We start from the raw sequence: 16,234 nt of genomic DNA, 5'->3' as shown, positions 1-16,234 counted from the left end.
CACCACCACCTGCACGTTCCCCTCCAAATCACACATCATCCCGACTTGGAAATATATCGCCATTCCTTCATCATCGCTGGGTCAAAATCCTGGAACTCCCTTCCTAACAGCACTGTGGGAGAACCTTCACCACACGGACTGCAGCGGTTCAAGAAGGCAGCTCACCACCACCTTCTCAAGGGCAATTAGGGATGGGCAATAAATGCTGGCCTCACCAGCGACGCCCTCATCCCATGAATTAATAAAAAAAAAAGTTCTATAATGCTTAAGCAAGCTGGGGGACATTGAACTTTGCATCACAGTATTTTTGCTGTCGTGCAAAATGCTCTAAGATTGCTGATGATGTACGTATAAGAGAATCTTGTGGTTAACCTTATGCCAATATCATGAGTGCAACTCATCCTGTGTATTCTGTTTCATGAGCTGACACTCACAGATTGTGAATAGTTGGAATTACTTTCATTATAAAAAGTAGGAACTTAGAATGTGCAACTGGTTCCCCTTTCTCTGGGGTAGTATTCACATATTAGTCACTTTAACATTGCATTTTCAATCTCACATCCCCTTTTATGATAACATTTCATAGAAGTCATATTTAACTCAAGCACTGCATTGAGCAAAACTTGTTGACGTTTGATAACAATATAACGGTGGACATTATCACGGGACAAGACCAAAAAGCCGGGACCATAGCAGTGTGCATAATAGAATGGTCCAACGTTGACGTGCCTGAGGACTAGGAGTGGTGGGCTCTGACAACTAGTCTTGGCTAAGGTTAAAACTCTGGTCATAAACTTTTACCAGCAAACTCAACTTGAGGTTTCATAGGAACATGAGCAGGCCATTCAGCCCTTTAACACCTCCAAATTTAATGCCTTATTTGTTTTAATGAGCAGAACCTGTTAAAATGCAGGATGATACTTTTGTTTAAATCATGCGCATTTCTCTTTCTGCTGGTTTGATTGCTAAGGTATCACTCTACCTGGCTGTCAGGAGGTGCAAAACAGTGGCCTGAGCTGACTGGCTACCTTACGCTTCTTCCTGCCTTTGTAAATAACCTCTGATGTCTCTGTGATTAATTCAATATTTGGGGAGCTGCAGATGTGCTCTATGACTTTGTAGCTAAGTGTACTAATACACTAGCATACTGCTCACCTCTATTAAACTCCATCTGTTGTTAAAAAGCATCTACAGTTTTTTTGTGGCATGATTGATTGGTAATTACTTAAATCACTTGGGGGGGGCACACAAAGTAGTGACAGTTACTATTTTCACAAGTGTGTAATTGGATTTTATTTTTAATTGTGTAAAACATCAATATGGACACAGTGGAAAATAGCACTGAAGCCCATAAATACTTTAAAATCCTTAACCAGCTACAAAGATCAAAGGATATTCTGGGCACCGCACTTTAGGAAGGAGGTGAAGGCCTTAGAGAGGGTACAGAAAAGATTTACAAGAATGGTACTAGGGAAGAGGGACTTCCGTTACGTGGATAGACTGCAGAAGCTGGATTTGTTCTCCTTAGAACAGAAAAGGTTAAGAGGAAATTTGATGGCAGTGTTCAAAATCATGAAGGGGTTAGATAAACTAAATAAAGAGAAACTGTTCCCATTGGCGGAAGGGTCAAGAACCAGAGGACACAGATTTAAGGTGATTGGCAAAAGAACCAAAGGCGACATGAGGAAAACTTTTTTACGCAGCCAGTAGCTATGATCTGGAATGGCGCTGCCTGAAAGGGTGGTGGAAGCAGATTCAATCTTGGCTTTCAAAAAGGAATTGGATAAATACTTTAAGGGAAAAAATTTGCAGGGCTACAGGGAAGATTGGGGGAATTGTACTAACTGGATTGCGCTTAAAAGAGCTGGCACGGGCTCGATGGGCCAAATGGCCTCCTTCTATGCTGTAACCGTTCTATGATTCTATGGGCTCTAAATTGGGCCATGTAGTGCCCGTTGTTTCGGCATTACATGGCCTCTCCAACATCCAAGATAGTGTCGTGGCTGCGCACACACATTTCCAGCGTGACGTGCGCCGGATGCCATCTTACTTTAGGAGTTAGCGCAGGCGCAAATACCGAATGTTGGAAGCATATAAAGTAAGGAGAAAATGCATACAATCAGTGTGCAACGCTGATTTAAAGTAATGGACACCATTTTGGGACTTAATGTTTAACTCAATGTACAGTCTTAACCCCAACCATTTGAACGTGTCTTAGAGTGCTTGGAAGACCCCCACCAGTGCTATTTAAAGGGACCATGCAGGATTTACAGATTAGTGGCTGGATTATTGCTTCTGGCTGCTGAGACATTTGTAACTGTTTTTGGAGGTCTCCTATACTTGAATACTAGGACTAGGAGACATAGCCTAACATTTAGAGCCAGGACATGCAGGAGTGAAGTTAGGACATGCTTCTACATGCAAAGGGTGAGAGAAGTTTGGAACGCTCTTCTACAAACGGCAGTTGATGCTAGCTCAATTGTGAATTTTAAATCTGAGATTGATAGATTTCTGTGAACCAAGGGTATTAACGGATATGGGGCTAAGGCAAGTATATGGAGTTAGGTCACAGGTCCACCATGATCTCATTGAATGGCGGAACAGGCTTGAGGGGCTAAATGCCATTGCCACTTGTTGCCTTCTGATATGTGCCACCTTCTCCTGCAAGAAAGCAGGACATGTGTCTGGGTGATGTACCTGTCATGGTTGAATAGCTACCAGTGTGTGTGGCCTGTGAGTTGTGGGTGGCTGGTTTGCAACAGTGATAATGTGTAAGGGTGAGAGGAAGCATCTGATTGGAAGAGTTGAGTACTGATGGAAAGAGTTTGTTAGTATGTGGGTGATGGGGGTGTAATGCGTGGAGCAGAGGATGTGGCTAGTGGTGTAGTTGGTAGGAGACGCTACTTGACAGTTGACCTCACTCACCTTGATCACCAAGGCCTCTAGTGCATCAGCAGAGAACATTGGTGCACGCACTCTCACAGGCCTGCTACAAACTCAGATCGGCAGATTGGTGAGGTCTGGCATGCAGATTGGAGGATGTGGGATTTAGTAGTGCGCAACCTTTATTCAATGTTTTAACATAACTCATCAGTTTGTAAACATAGTGACGGGAGCTGCATCTGTGTCTTGCATGTGCGATGTCTGATCTTCGTTCAGACGCTGTGCAGACAGCAGACTGTTATTTTCAGCAAATAACAGGTACCAGCTACCTCTAAGCGATTTTTAAGGGACAGCCTGCCTTTAAGAGATTGTAGCTCCCCCTGCTGGTGGAAAGTGCGAATTGCATGGAATCCTTGTGTCAACGCTGATTCAGAACGCTGCTTGAAGTTAAGTCCTCAGGTCCCTGCCTGCGCGGGGGCCATTGGGCGCGGGGTAATAGCGGATCGCGTTACCCATGCCCAATAATAGGCCCCATCTAATTTTTATTTTCCCCCTATGTTTCTATAATATTTCCTGGAGTTTTAATAATTTGCAAAATAGAACTTTAGTAAACCTAATTTCAAATGTGTAGCAGCTTCCAGAATTTACAGAAGGAAACAAAAGTTCTGACCTTAAAAATAACCCTTTATCACTAAGCACTCACGAGGAAGAACTGCAACTAGCTGAGTCATGTACTGCCATACACAATAACAAACCCAAAGCAGTAATCTGATTCTACACAGACCAATTAGAATGATAGTCCACCAGCTCCTATCTTCAACAACTGGACATGTTGAGAAAGTCTGCGGTAATGGTTTGAATGCTGATAGTTTGAAAGCCCAATTTATGTAACAGAATTTAAGAATCTACTGCAGATTAAAGCTCGAGTTATCTCAGTGCAGACATTTATTCAGCAGCTGTGTTTGCTTTTGCAAGTCCTTCTGCTTGTTTACATTGGGTGATGCATAACCAACTGTGACCTTTGTGCTAAAACTAAAATATATATCAGTAAAGTGCTTTAAAAACAAATACAATTCTTACCCAGCATGAAATATAGGAGATGTTCTTAACCTTATTTTACAAGGCAGGTAAAGAACAGTTGGGCATTGCATTTAGTCTAAATCTACTCTTGCCTTCCTATTAGGTTTTCCACCTCTCTGGATTAGTCCAGTTTTTCAATGGGCTGTCTGAAACATTTCTAACATAAAGTGGAGACTAAAGTACTTATAAACATTATTTTATTCCACTTACTTCTATGGTTTTGTGGTGTGAATAATTAGTTATTAAGGTTTTCAATAAACTATCATCAACAAGGCCTTGATTTTGCGATCCCAGAACAATTGAAGCTGTGCTTATCCATAATGCAAACAATTTTACAACACCAAGTTATAGTCCAGCAATTTTATTTTAAATTCACAAGCTTTCGGAGGCTACCTCCTTTCACCTGAGGAAGGAGGTAGCCTCCGAAAGCTTGTGAATTTAAAATAAAATTGCTGGACTATAACTTGGTGTTGTAAAATTGTTTACAATTTTCAACCCCAGTCCATCACCGGCATCGCCACATCATCCATAATGCAGGTGCACACGTGCTAGTAGCACAGGGGGCTTTTTAATGCTGTTTTTTGATGCCGTTTTTTAATGCTGAATTTTGCAATTTAATGCTCTGTCTTTCAATTGCTTTGGCTCTGTGCACATAGAAAACATGTGCAAGATGTCAGGATGTCAAGCTGACTGGCTCTCAGGCACACAATCCAGCCATCTGGTAGCATTTAAATAGACGATGTTCATCTTTAAAGGGGAGGCAATTCCTTCCTGATCTCACTAGCATTTTCTCTGCAGAAGAATATCTGCAAAACGGGCAGAACTGCCATTCCAAATGACGAAGCCCTGCAGTACCTGCTGCAGAAGGTGCAGCAAAGAAGGCTTGTTTTTGGCAGGGGGTCAACCTCCTGTAAAGGCTCTCGTTCTGTTGTTCAGATAAACTGTTGAAGGCAGAGGTAAGGACAAGTTTTGAGGCATGGTGCGACACAACCCAGCAAGTAGCCTTCTTTTTAACAGCTTTCCCCTGATCCCTGTTTTCCTCCCCCTTCCCTGGGGCTACACTTGTATCATGCACAAAATGCCTCTTATCTCTCTTTGAAGGCATTGTCTTAGGGAAACATTGCAACTGGCATTTTTTTTCTCTCTGTAGGTACTTCCCACGAATGAGGGCCCAGTACCCAGTAGTACAACGGTGAAAGTGGGCTTGAAAGTGGGCTTTTGGCCAGAGCGTCAATGGAGTTTGCATTTTTATTATTTTCTTGTAATGAGGAATGGTAGGAAACTATCTCACTGGGAACACTATATTCTGTTCATTCATGTATTTTATGTAAAAATAAACCAGTTTGTTGATTTACAATTGTGCCTCGTCTCTCTACAGTGCTTTTCATTCTACCTTCTCTAGGCAGGAGAATACAAGTGGTGGCATATGTGAGATTACTAATACAGAAAAAAAGGTCCTATGTTACAATCTCCGAATCGCACTATCGTTTAATTAGATATTGGACAGTGAGGTACATGTTGGATCGTAGGGGACATGAGGCCCACTTACAGGAGTGATTGAGCAAAGGAATCATTGCTTGAGATCCTAGTGGTGTATTCCACAGTGATTCAGGTGTTGGTCTGGACCTCATTGTATCTGTGCTCCACTACTGCACTGGGGTTTTGAAATGAGTTCTTGAGCGATGATTGCAAAGGTTACCCCTGGTCTCCCAAGAGCCATCTAGTCATATTTTCAGCACCTTTAAACGACACAGGCACAGCGGACTGCCGCACAGTCGAATCATCGTGTGTGCTGTCCAGAGAATGGACATTAACATGCACGCTGACATTTTTGTGGTCAGAAAGCATCGGCACTTTAATGAAGTGTTATCCTTGTTTGTTCCTGTATGCATTGGGGCTATTGTGTGGAGCCCTGGTGGCCATATGGGTTCCTGTGGAGGCCTGGAAGGGAGCTGTTGCATAGAAGATTAATGCTGTAGCGACTTTGACAGGAAGGGCTGACCCAATCGTCGATGCTGCCTGGAGGCCAAGCTCAGTCATTGCAACGATGTAGAGCTGCTGAAAGAATACAGGTCCTGGGGTAGTTGCAGGTATCTTTGCACTTGCAGGTAATACGCTATCATGAAAGGATCCTCCTCATCCAGATCATAAAACAGGACTGGATTTAACACAGCAAGTCCCATACTCCCAACTCTCCTGGGTGCTACTTGTATTGCTTCAGCTATTTGTCACTTTAAATGCAAGTATAACGCAGCAGAAGTAAATATTATACAAAAAGGCGGCACCAGGGAGCCAAAAAAAACCTTTGCAAAATGGTCAATGCACAAGTTTAAAAATGCTCCCAGTCAAAAAATAAAATTTAAAATGCAGCCAAAAAAGCAAACTGGCTTTAAAAGACTCTACAAAGCACGTCTGCTTTGCACTCATGCATCCAGATTTTACTAATTTCCATAAGTTAATGAAGCCCATGCTTTGCAGTAGTGCAGCCTCAGAAAAATGCACCAAATCACCCATACTAGGGTCACATACCCATTTTACAACCTGCACCCACTCACGATAGGGCCGTACAAAATTAGGATTCAGAACTCAAGCCATGATTTCAACTCTGTTTCTGCCGCTATCCTGCTCCCTGTCTGGTAGCAACTGTACTTCCTATCATTATTATATCCACTGAAATAGGCAAACTTTGGATTTTATCTTATTATTCGATGAAAATAATTACAAAAATAAAGTTCGGATGTAAATTTCTGAAACCTGACTGTTAGATATATACCGGATTCATGCCTGTCCTTAACGGTTACAGAAAATGTTTCAGGAGAGTGAAGGCCTCTTTGGCTATGAACAACAAAGTAGGTCAGGCCATAAACAGCATCAAACCAAACATCCATACATACAGAAACGAAAGGTCATCGACCAGAAACATTAACTCTGTTTCTTTCTCCACAGATGCTGTCTGACGTGCTGAGTATTTCCTGCATTTTCTGTTTTTATTATCCAGACAGTGTTCCCTTCATGCCATGAAAGTTCCAACAAATGAGTATTCTCCAGTATTTCCAAAGGTGGTTTTATGAGGGTATTCCTTTTAGTTGAGAAAGAACAGTACCTGACAGTGATTGGTAATTTGGTCAAACCTATCACCGCCATAGTGCATCATTGGGTATCAAGCAGCCATCATATTATCATAGTATCATTGTAGGTACAGCACAGGAGGAGGCCATTCGGCCCATCATGCCTGTGCCGGCTGTTTGAAAGAGCTATCCTATTAGTCCTATTCCCCTGCTCTTTACCCTTTCAGGCAGTGCATTCCAGATTATTACAACTTGCTGCGTAAAAAAATGTTTCCTCATGTCGACTCTGGCTCTTTTGCCGATTACCTTAAATCTGTGTCCTCTGGTTACCGACCCTTCTGCCACCGGAAACAGTTTCTCCTTATTTACTTTGTAAAAACAAATTCATAATTTTGAACACCATCATCAAATCTCCCCTTAACCTTCTCTGCTCTATGGAGAATAACCCCAGCTTCTCCAATCTCCCCACATAACTGAAGTCCCTCATCCCTGGTACCATTCTAGTAAATCTCTTCTGCACCCTCTCTAAGGCCTTCACATCCTTTGCTAAAGTGTGGTGCCCAGAATTGAACCCAATACTCCAGCTGAGGCTGAGTACTTAATCAAGTACTTTTCAATAGCTCTTTCAACTCATTTCATAGCATAAATTATTTTGCCCAAACATTTGAAATTCTACTGCCTGGAAATCAATTTCTCTCTCATTTCTTTCCCTCTTCCACTGCTTCTCCTCGGCACCATGACAGATTGAGAATTCAGTGACGTGAAGTAATCAAGCTTGTGTCCCACCACCGCTGGAGCAGTGTTCTAGTACTGCAGTGTGTTGTGACACCATGCTGTGGGTAAAATTTGAACTTTTGATGGAAATGTATTGTGCAATTCTTACTCCTGAAAGAATCAATTGGAAAGCACCGCTTTCTATATACAGTCTTGTGTTTCCCAATAATTGTGATACAAACACTTGGATAATTGATGCAGGGTGCCAACACAAATTGAAACACTCTCCAACCAGCAGCACTGCCTGTCATCGCCTTTATTGTGTGCACCAACATTAGAACGGTTGGTGATTGAGCTCTTGCAGCTGATTTGATAAGTTAAAAGGTTACAGGTCAGAGCCTGCACAGGATTACAGTCTGCACTTTTGCGATGGCTGCTAACTCTTGAGAACCTGTAATGAAATCACTGAAGTGACAATGAAATCTTGAAGCACTTAATCTACCCAGGGAACATTGTGAAAGAGAACTGAAAATGGAGAATTCTGTTTCAATGAAAGCAATCTTAACTGATGAAGTATGAAAGCTTGGTTTGAAACATAACACATAAACCAACATGACTGCGACAATTAAAACCAACATTTATAACAATGAATGGCATCAGTGCTTAACAAAACAGCGCAATTACCAATGGCTCCTCTCCATATCACTAATGGAAACGGGGCTGTGTTAGAACTGGTCTTATTCTGGCTGGTTAAGCATTAGTTCTTAAAGACAAAAATAATAAATGTTAAAAGCAATGACAGATACAAATAAAAAAACCACTTTTTTGCTATAATCACCAAAATCATTTGTGATTTCTAAAATTACTAGCTTAGATAAGACACAAGCTCACCTTGTCCATGAGACTCAACTCCTGTTCCCTTGATCACATTCCTGCTGAATTGTTGACCACCAAAACTCTGCTGCCTGTATCCTATCCTGCTACTGTCCTCACTTGGCAGTTACACTTCTGGTAGCAATCATTAGATAGCAGACTCATGTCCTTTATGACCTACACCAGCTCCTGGTCCCCGACACCTCCAATTTAAAATTCTCATCCTTGTGTTTAAATCCCTTCATGGCCTAGCCCACCCCCCCATCTCTAAACTCCTCCAGCCCTACAATCGCTCCCCCACCAATTCTAAATCTGGTCTCTTGTGCATCATCCACTCCTTTTGTCCCAAAATTAGCAGGTGTGCCTTTAGCCGCCTTGGCGTCACACTCTGGAATCGCCCCCCCAAACTCTTTAACCTTTTCACCTTCCTCATTTCCTTTAAGACCCTTCTTAAAACCCACTTCTGACCAAGCTTTTGTTCACCGCCCCCAATATCGCCTTCTCGCCTAGTCATCCATTTTTTTATTGCGCCTCTGTGAAGCACCTTGGGACATTTTCTTACATTAAAAGCACTATATAAATGCAAGTTATTGTTGTTTTACGCATGTTTCTTAGTAACTTAGTGCTCTCCAGGTTGTGCTAAAACCATAGATTAATGTGTTTTGAAAAGTCTGCTTTGAAACCCATTTGGCTGGGTCCCTCGTGCACTTAACACTGCCTGCAGTAACAGAGGTGCAAGATAATATCCGTGGGACAGAGCGAGGAAAACGGATTAGTTCAGAGTTCCCACTACTATCTAGTGACCCCTACTGGAATTGCACTTTTCTGTGGTTGTTGTTAAGGACAGGAGGGTTTGGCCATAATGAGGCCCCTGCATGTTAGAACAACCAGTTGACAATCACAATGGTAATTTTGAGCTCCAAAATATGGACCATGGAAAATATATCAGATAGAATGCTAATAAGCCACATTTATCAGAAAAGTCCCAATGTTCAACCCCTGTTCTGGCTAATCTGAATCGGGCAGTACGGGTGCTACAATTGACTTAAAATATATGGGCTAGAAAGAAGGAAATAAGCCATTGGGCTCAATTTTGCAATGGTGGCGGATTGGCAGCGGGGGGGGGGGGGGGGGGGGGGGAGGTGGTGAAGGTGCGCGTGGCAAACCCGAATAAACAAAACATACCGTTCCTGATGCAATCACAAGATGATTGCTGAGGATTAAGGGGTTTCACGCCCGGCAGCCAGGAGCTGCAACGCGGTGGGGGGGGGGGGGGGGGGGGGAAGAAAGAGAGAGAGTGAGACATCATCCGGCGCTAGAACGGAAAATCGGGAGGGCGGAGGTGAGGAGAAGATTGGGGGGGGGGAGGGGAAGATTGGGGGGGCGAGGGGAAGATCGGGGGGGAGTTCAGGGGAGTGAAGAGGGGGAGATCGGGGGACATCGGGTGGTGAAGAGGGGGACATCAGGAGGACATCTGGGGGTGAAGAGGGGGAGATCGGAGAGGGAGACATCGGACACCGGAGCAGGGTGGAAAGGTAAGTTGATTTTGTGTTTTAGTTTTTTCGTTTCTTTTTCCCTGATCCGGCTCTTCATGTCTGGAAAATATATCAGATAGAATGTATCTATCATGTATGTACCAGGCGTGAATCAGAAGCAAGCCGCCCAGGTAAGTTAAAAATCGTTCTAAGTATGTAATCTGTCACAAGTAAAGTGCCTTAAATACCTCAATGAGGTACATTTGGCTCTTTAACTGTCATCCCGCCAGCTTTAATTGCCGGCGGGACTTTCGGTTTCGGGACACCCACGCGTACACAGGTGCGTCCTTGGGAAGCTTGGAAGTTGGTGGGTTGGAGCCGGCTTCCAAACTCGAATGGGATTTCTGCGATTTTCGGAGCCCCCCACCCCCAATGCACCCGCAATTTCCCCGTAAAATTGAGCCCCTTGTTCTTGATTGTGTCTGCTATCTAGTGATTGCTACCAGAAGTGTAGCTGCCAAGTGAGGACAGTAGCAGGAATAAGAACAGAAAATGTTCAAAATACCCCTCAGCCTCTGTACAGAGTAACTTTTTGGATGGATACCCTTCTTCATAAGTGTAGCAAGCTTAGCTGTGATAGATCCAAGGCCGAATGGCCGACAGCAATCACAATTCAGGTTTTAACATCAAGATCTTTTGTTTGGATAAGGTACCAGAGGACTTGTGCTAGCTGGGAACCATAACCCAGCAAGAGTCACTACCTTTAGAAAAAAAGGAAGGTTAGATAGTTGGGTAAAAATGGATAAATTAAATGTAAAACAAAATTAACATAATAATAACCATCTATTACTCTGTTTAAACTGGAGGCCTCATTCTGAATCAAATACAGATTTTGAAGATGGCAGTGTAAATCAAACTTTTTATTCTAATAATACATGGACTAGTTAAACAGCCTATTTCTGTATTATAATTTCTATGTAATTCTTTCCATGTAACCAATGCAAGAGCTAACTTCAGCAACTCAGTATTGGTTTTACAGCACAATGAAAACAATCCAACCCCTTTTCAATTCAGAACTAGAAATAACAATCTCATCAGCACTGGTGTTGCCTAGTACCGTACATTATGTCATGAGTGTGTACCCAGAGAAACTTGGTTCTTTCAGCTTTGTTGCAGCTGCATAAACTCCAGAGTTTATTACCTGAACTCCCCACTCAGAAGGTAAAGTGTAATTAATGAAGGTCAGATATTTATGGAGGCCGCACCTGGAGATAATTACACAGGAGTTGCCTCAGTTTCCAGTATAAATAGGGCACAAGATCCCTAATCAGAAATAATGTTAACATTATAAAGTAATAGAAAAGCAAACATACTATTGGATGATACATCTGCATATCCCATAATGCCCATAATAAAATCCCTAGTATTTTGGCTGCTATGTAGAATTTTGAAAATACAGAGCTACCACATTGAATCACCTTTTGTGCCACATGATTCATCTTATAGGAACGTCAGAAAATGTGGAAGAAGAAAAGGCCAGTTGGCCCATTAAATTCAGACTTTTCTACATACCATGTACAATTTACTCAACTATATTTAATGTGAGGAAGCAACTAACTACAGATAAACCTCCAAGGAGATAATGCTTAGGCCATGGCAGCCTAATAGTTATTGTACTGGACTAGTAATCCAAAGATTGTGAGTTCATAATCCCAATAAAACAAGTTGTGAAATAGAATTTTACAAATCTGATAATTCTGACAGAACCAGAACCACTCGGCATCAGAAAAATAACCATGAAAGCTTCTGGATATTGTAAAATTCTGACTGGTTCACTATTGTTCTTCAGGGAAGGAATCTTGCACCTACTTGGTCAGGTCTATATATGATTCCAGTCCCACACTATGTGATTGACTCTTAATGCCCTCTGAAATGGCCTAGCAAAGCACCCAATTGTAAACAATCAAGTTCAGTAATAAGAAGAAAATCGCTTGTTCCTATCGGCAATCACACAGGCATTGTATCAGGATAAGACTAAGGCAATCTCAGCCATGTTGACCCTACAAAGTCCTCCTCACTAACATCTGGGGGGCTGGTTGGGAGAGTTCTCCCTCAGACTAGTCATGCAACAGGTTGACATAATTGCACTCACAGAATCATATCTATCAGCCAACATCCCGCATTCCTCCATCACCATCCTTGAGTATTTCCTGGTAGGATAGACTCAACAGAGGTGGGGGCACAGCGGTATAGTCAGGTGGAAGTGGCACTGGGATCCTTCAACATTGACTCGACTCTATGTCAAACAAGGTCAAAGAAATCTTCTGTTGATCATCATCTACTGCCTTCCAAACTGAGGAATCACCACTCCTCCAAGTTAAATATCACTTGGAGGAAGATCTGAGGGAAGCATAGGCACAGAATGTGGAGGACTTTAATGTGCACCACCAAGAGTGGCTCAGTAGTAGTGGCACTGAGCAAGCAGGCCAAGTCCAAAAGGACCTAACTGCAAGACTGGGCCTGTGTCACATGATGAAGGAACAAATACAAGGAAGTAACCTACTTGGCCTCCTCCTCACCAACCTACCTGTCACAGGCACAGCTGCTCACGATAGTAGTGATAGAAGTGACCACAGCACAGTCCTTATGAAGACAAACTTTTGTCTCCAACATGAAGACCACCCTCCATCATGTAGTATGACACCACCACCATGCTAAATCAGACAAAATAAGGATGGATTCAGCAGCCCAAAACTGGGCATCCATGAGGTGCTGTGGGCCACCAGCAGCAGCAGAATCTGTAATTTCATGGCCCGGCACACCCCTCACTCCGTGATCACCATCAAACCAGGAGTCCAACCCTGGTTTGCAGTGTAGAAGGGCCAGAAGCAAAGCCAGGCATACCTTAGAATGAGCTATCATCCTAATCAAGCTACTACACAAGGTCACCTGCAAGTTAAACACCAAAAACAGCAGGCTATAGGCAGAGCTAAGCAGTCCCACAACCAACAGAGAGAAGCTCTGTAGCCCTAGCACACCCAGCTCAGAATGGGGGTGGAAAACCAAGCAACTAAAAGAAGGATGAACATCCCCAACCCCGGGGGAGCCCAGCACATGAGTGCAAGAGACAATGTTGAAATCTTTGCAAATGTCTTCAGCCAAAAATACCAAGAAGATGATCCTGCTCGGCCTCATCCCGAGGTTCTGACCATCAGAGAGATGCCAGTGTTGAGACAATTTAGTTCACTCTACATGACATCAAGAAGTGGCACAGTGCAAGGGGCACTTTGCCATCCCAGCTGTACTGCTGAAGACCTATTGACAAAATCTAGCACTGCCCACTAGCCAAGCTGTTCCAGTTCAGCTATTACACTGGCATCTACCCAATAAGGTGCCCGGTATGGTCTGTCCACTAAAAACAGGATAAGTCTAATCCAGCCAATTACCAATGTATCAGACTCTTCCCAATCACTAGTAAAGTGATGGAAGGAGTCATCAATAGTGCCATCAAGCCACACCTACTCACCAATAACCTGCTCACTGATGCTCATTTCTGGTTCTGCCAGAACCATTTGGCTCCGGACCTCATCCTAGCCTTGATCCAGACGTGGATGCAAGAGTTCAATGCCAGGGGAGAGGTGAGGTAACTGCTCTTGACATCAAGGCATCATTCGACTGAGTATTGTTTCAATGAGCCCTAGTAAAACTGAGGTCAATGGGGGGATCAAAGAGAAAACCCTCTTTTGGCTGGAGTCATACCCGACACAAAGGAAGATACGAATATACGAGCAATGACGGACGGAAAAGACCCTCTGGTCCACCTAGCCTGTCCCAAACGGTGGTGATTATGGGAGGCCAATCATCATAGCCCCAGTACATCACTGCAGAAGATACTGAAGGAAGCATCCTCAGCCCAACCATCTTCAGCTGCTTCATCAATGACCTTCTCTCCATCATAAGGTCATGAGTGGGGCTGTTCACTGACAATTTGATTACTGCATGCTGAGGGATATAAATATAAATATAAGATAGTCAACGATAAATCTAACAGGGAATTTAAGAGAAACTTCTTTACCCAGAGTGGTAAGAATGTGGAACTCGCTACCACAAGGAGTAGTTGACGCAAATAGCATTTAAGGGGAAGCTAAACACGAGGGAGAAAGGAATAGGATATGCTGATAGGGTTAGATGAAGAGGGGTAGGAGGAGACTCATGTGGAGCATAAATGCCGGCATAGACCAGTTGAGCTGAATGGCCTGTTTCTGTGCTGTAGATTTTATATAATGTGACTTCCTAACTGTCTTTTGCTTTGCTGATTGGTTTTTATGTGGCAGAGGATGGGGGCTAAATTGGGCCATGCAGCACCCATTTTGTAGGCGCTACGTGGACTCCTAAACTCCGAAAATGGCGCACGGAACACGCGCGCACTTCTAACGTGACGTGCGCGGACACCATATTGATAAAGGCCTTCGCGCACGCGCAGATAGTGAACGCCGGCACCGCGTAAAGTAGGGAGATTATGCGGTAGATCAATGTGCAACACTGATTTAAAGGGACAGATGCAATTTTGGAACTCCACGCTCCAGCCAACCTCGCAGAGCTGAACGGGTCTTAAATGGCATGGGGAGATTCCCTCCCCCCACCCACCCCAACACCAGCACTATTTAAAGGGATCATGCATGATTTACAGGTTAGTTGCTGGATTATTGCTTCTGGCTGCTGATGCACTTGTACCTGTTTTTGGAGGTCTCCTATACGTGAATACTAGGACGGGGGGACATCGCCTAAAAATTAGAGCCAGGAGTTGCAGAAGTGAAGTTGGGAAATGCTTCTACATTCAAAGGGTGGTAGAAATTTGGAACGCTCTTCTGCAAATGGCAGCTGATGCTAACTCAATTGTTAATTTTAAATCTGAGATTGATAGATTTTTGTTAACCAAAGGTATTCAGGGATATGGGGCTAAGGCAGGTATATGGAGTTAAGTCACAGGTTCACCATGATCTCATTGAATGGCGGAACAGGTTCGAGGGGCTAAATGGCCTGTTTCTGTTCCTACCTTCCTATAATAAAGTTTCAATACTCTACAGGGAGTGAGCTGGCTAGCTGACAGGCAACGGCAAGGGCACTGGCAGAATGGCTGGAGTGGGACAGGAATGCGGTCATCCTGGGGACAGTAGGTTCATGTTCCATGGAGCTACTGCCACTTGCTGCCTCCTGTTGTGTGCCATCTTCTCCTGCAAGAAAGCAGGACGTGTGTTCTGCAAGATGTTTGGGTGATGTGGTTGTCATGGTTGAATAGCTGCCAATGTGTGTGACCTGTGAGTTGTGGATGTGCGGCTTGCAATAGTGCTAATGTGTGAGGCTGAGATGAAGCATCTGATTAGAAGAATTAAGTACTGATTGAAAGAGTTTGTTCGTATGTGGGTGATGGGGGTGTAGTGTGTGGAGCAGTGGATGCGGCTAGTGGTGCAGTTGGTAGATGCCGCTTGACAGTTGACCTCACTCACCTTGACCATTCGTGTCAAAGCACTGAACTTCTTTCTGCACTGTATCCATGTTCGTGGTGTTAAGCGCCTGACATTGACTTTGTCCCCTACTGCCTCAGGAGCATATGTCTGGAGGACCTCTTGCCCCCCCTGCTGTGGATATAGGATGCCCCTCCTTCTGTCCACCTCTTGCACCAAGGCCTCTAATGCATCATTAGAGAACCTTGGTGCACACTCTCACAGACCTGATACAAACTCAGATCGGCAGATTTGTGGGATCTGGCTTGCAGATTGGAGGATGTGGGATTTAGTAGTGTGCAACCTTTATTCAATGTTTTAAAATAACAAGTTTGTAAACGTAGTGATAGGACCTGCATCTGTGTTTTACATGTGCGATTTTTGATCTCTGTTCAAGCTCCGTGTGGACCCCTATCTTGTATTTTGCAAATATCAGAGTTCCGCAAATGTTGAGCAACCCAGATGTTGCTCATTAAAAATTCCAGAGTTCCCATCATCACCATGCTGCACTATATTGCAGCAGAGTCACTTCCCAATTGACTTCCACCACTTCCTGCAGCCAGTGCACATCCCCTTTAAGTGGTGCTAGCCACTTGTGATATCTGGGTCCCCTGCTGGTGTGCAGCCAATCAACAGG

The sequence above is a fragment of the Heptranchias perlo genome, chromosome 7 (assembly GCF_035084215.1).
Source record: "Heptranchias perlo isolate sHepPer1 chromosome 7, sHepPer1.hap1, whole genome shotgun sequence".
In the NCBI taxonomy this organism is placed as follows: domain Eukaryota; kingdom Metazoa; phylum Chordata; class Chondrichthyes; order Hexanchiformes; family Hexanchidae; genus Heptranchias; species Heptranchias perlo.
This window is presented reverse-complemented; position numbering follows the sequence as displayed.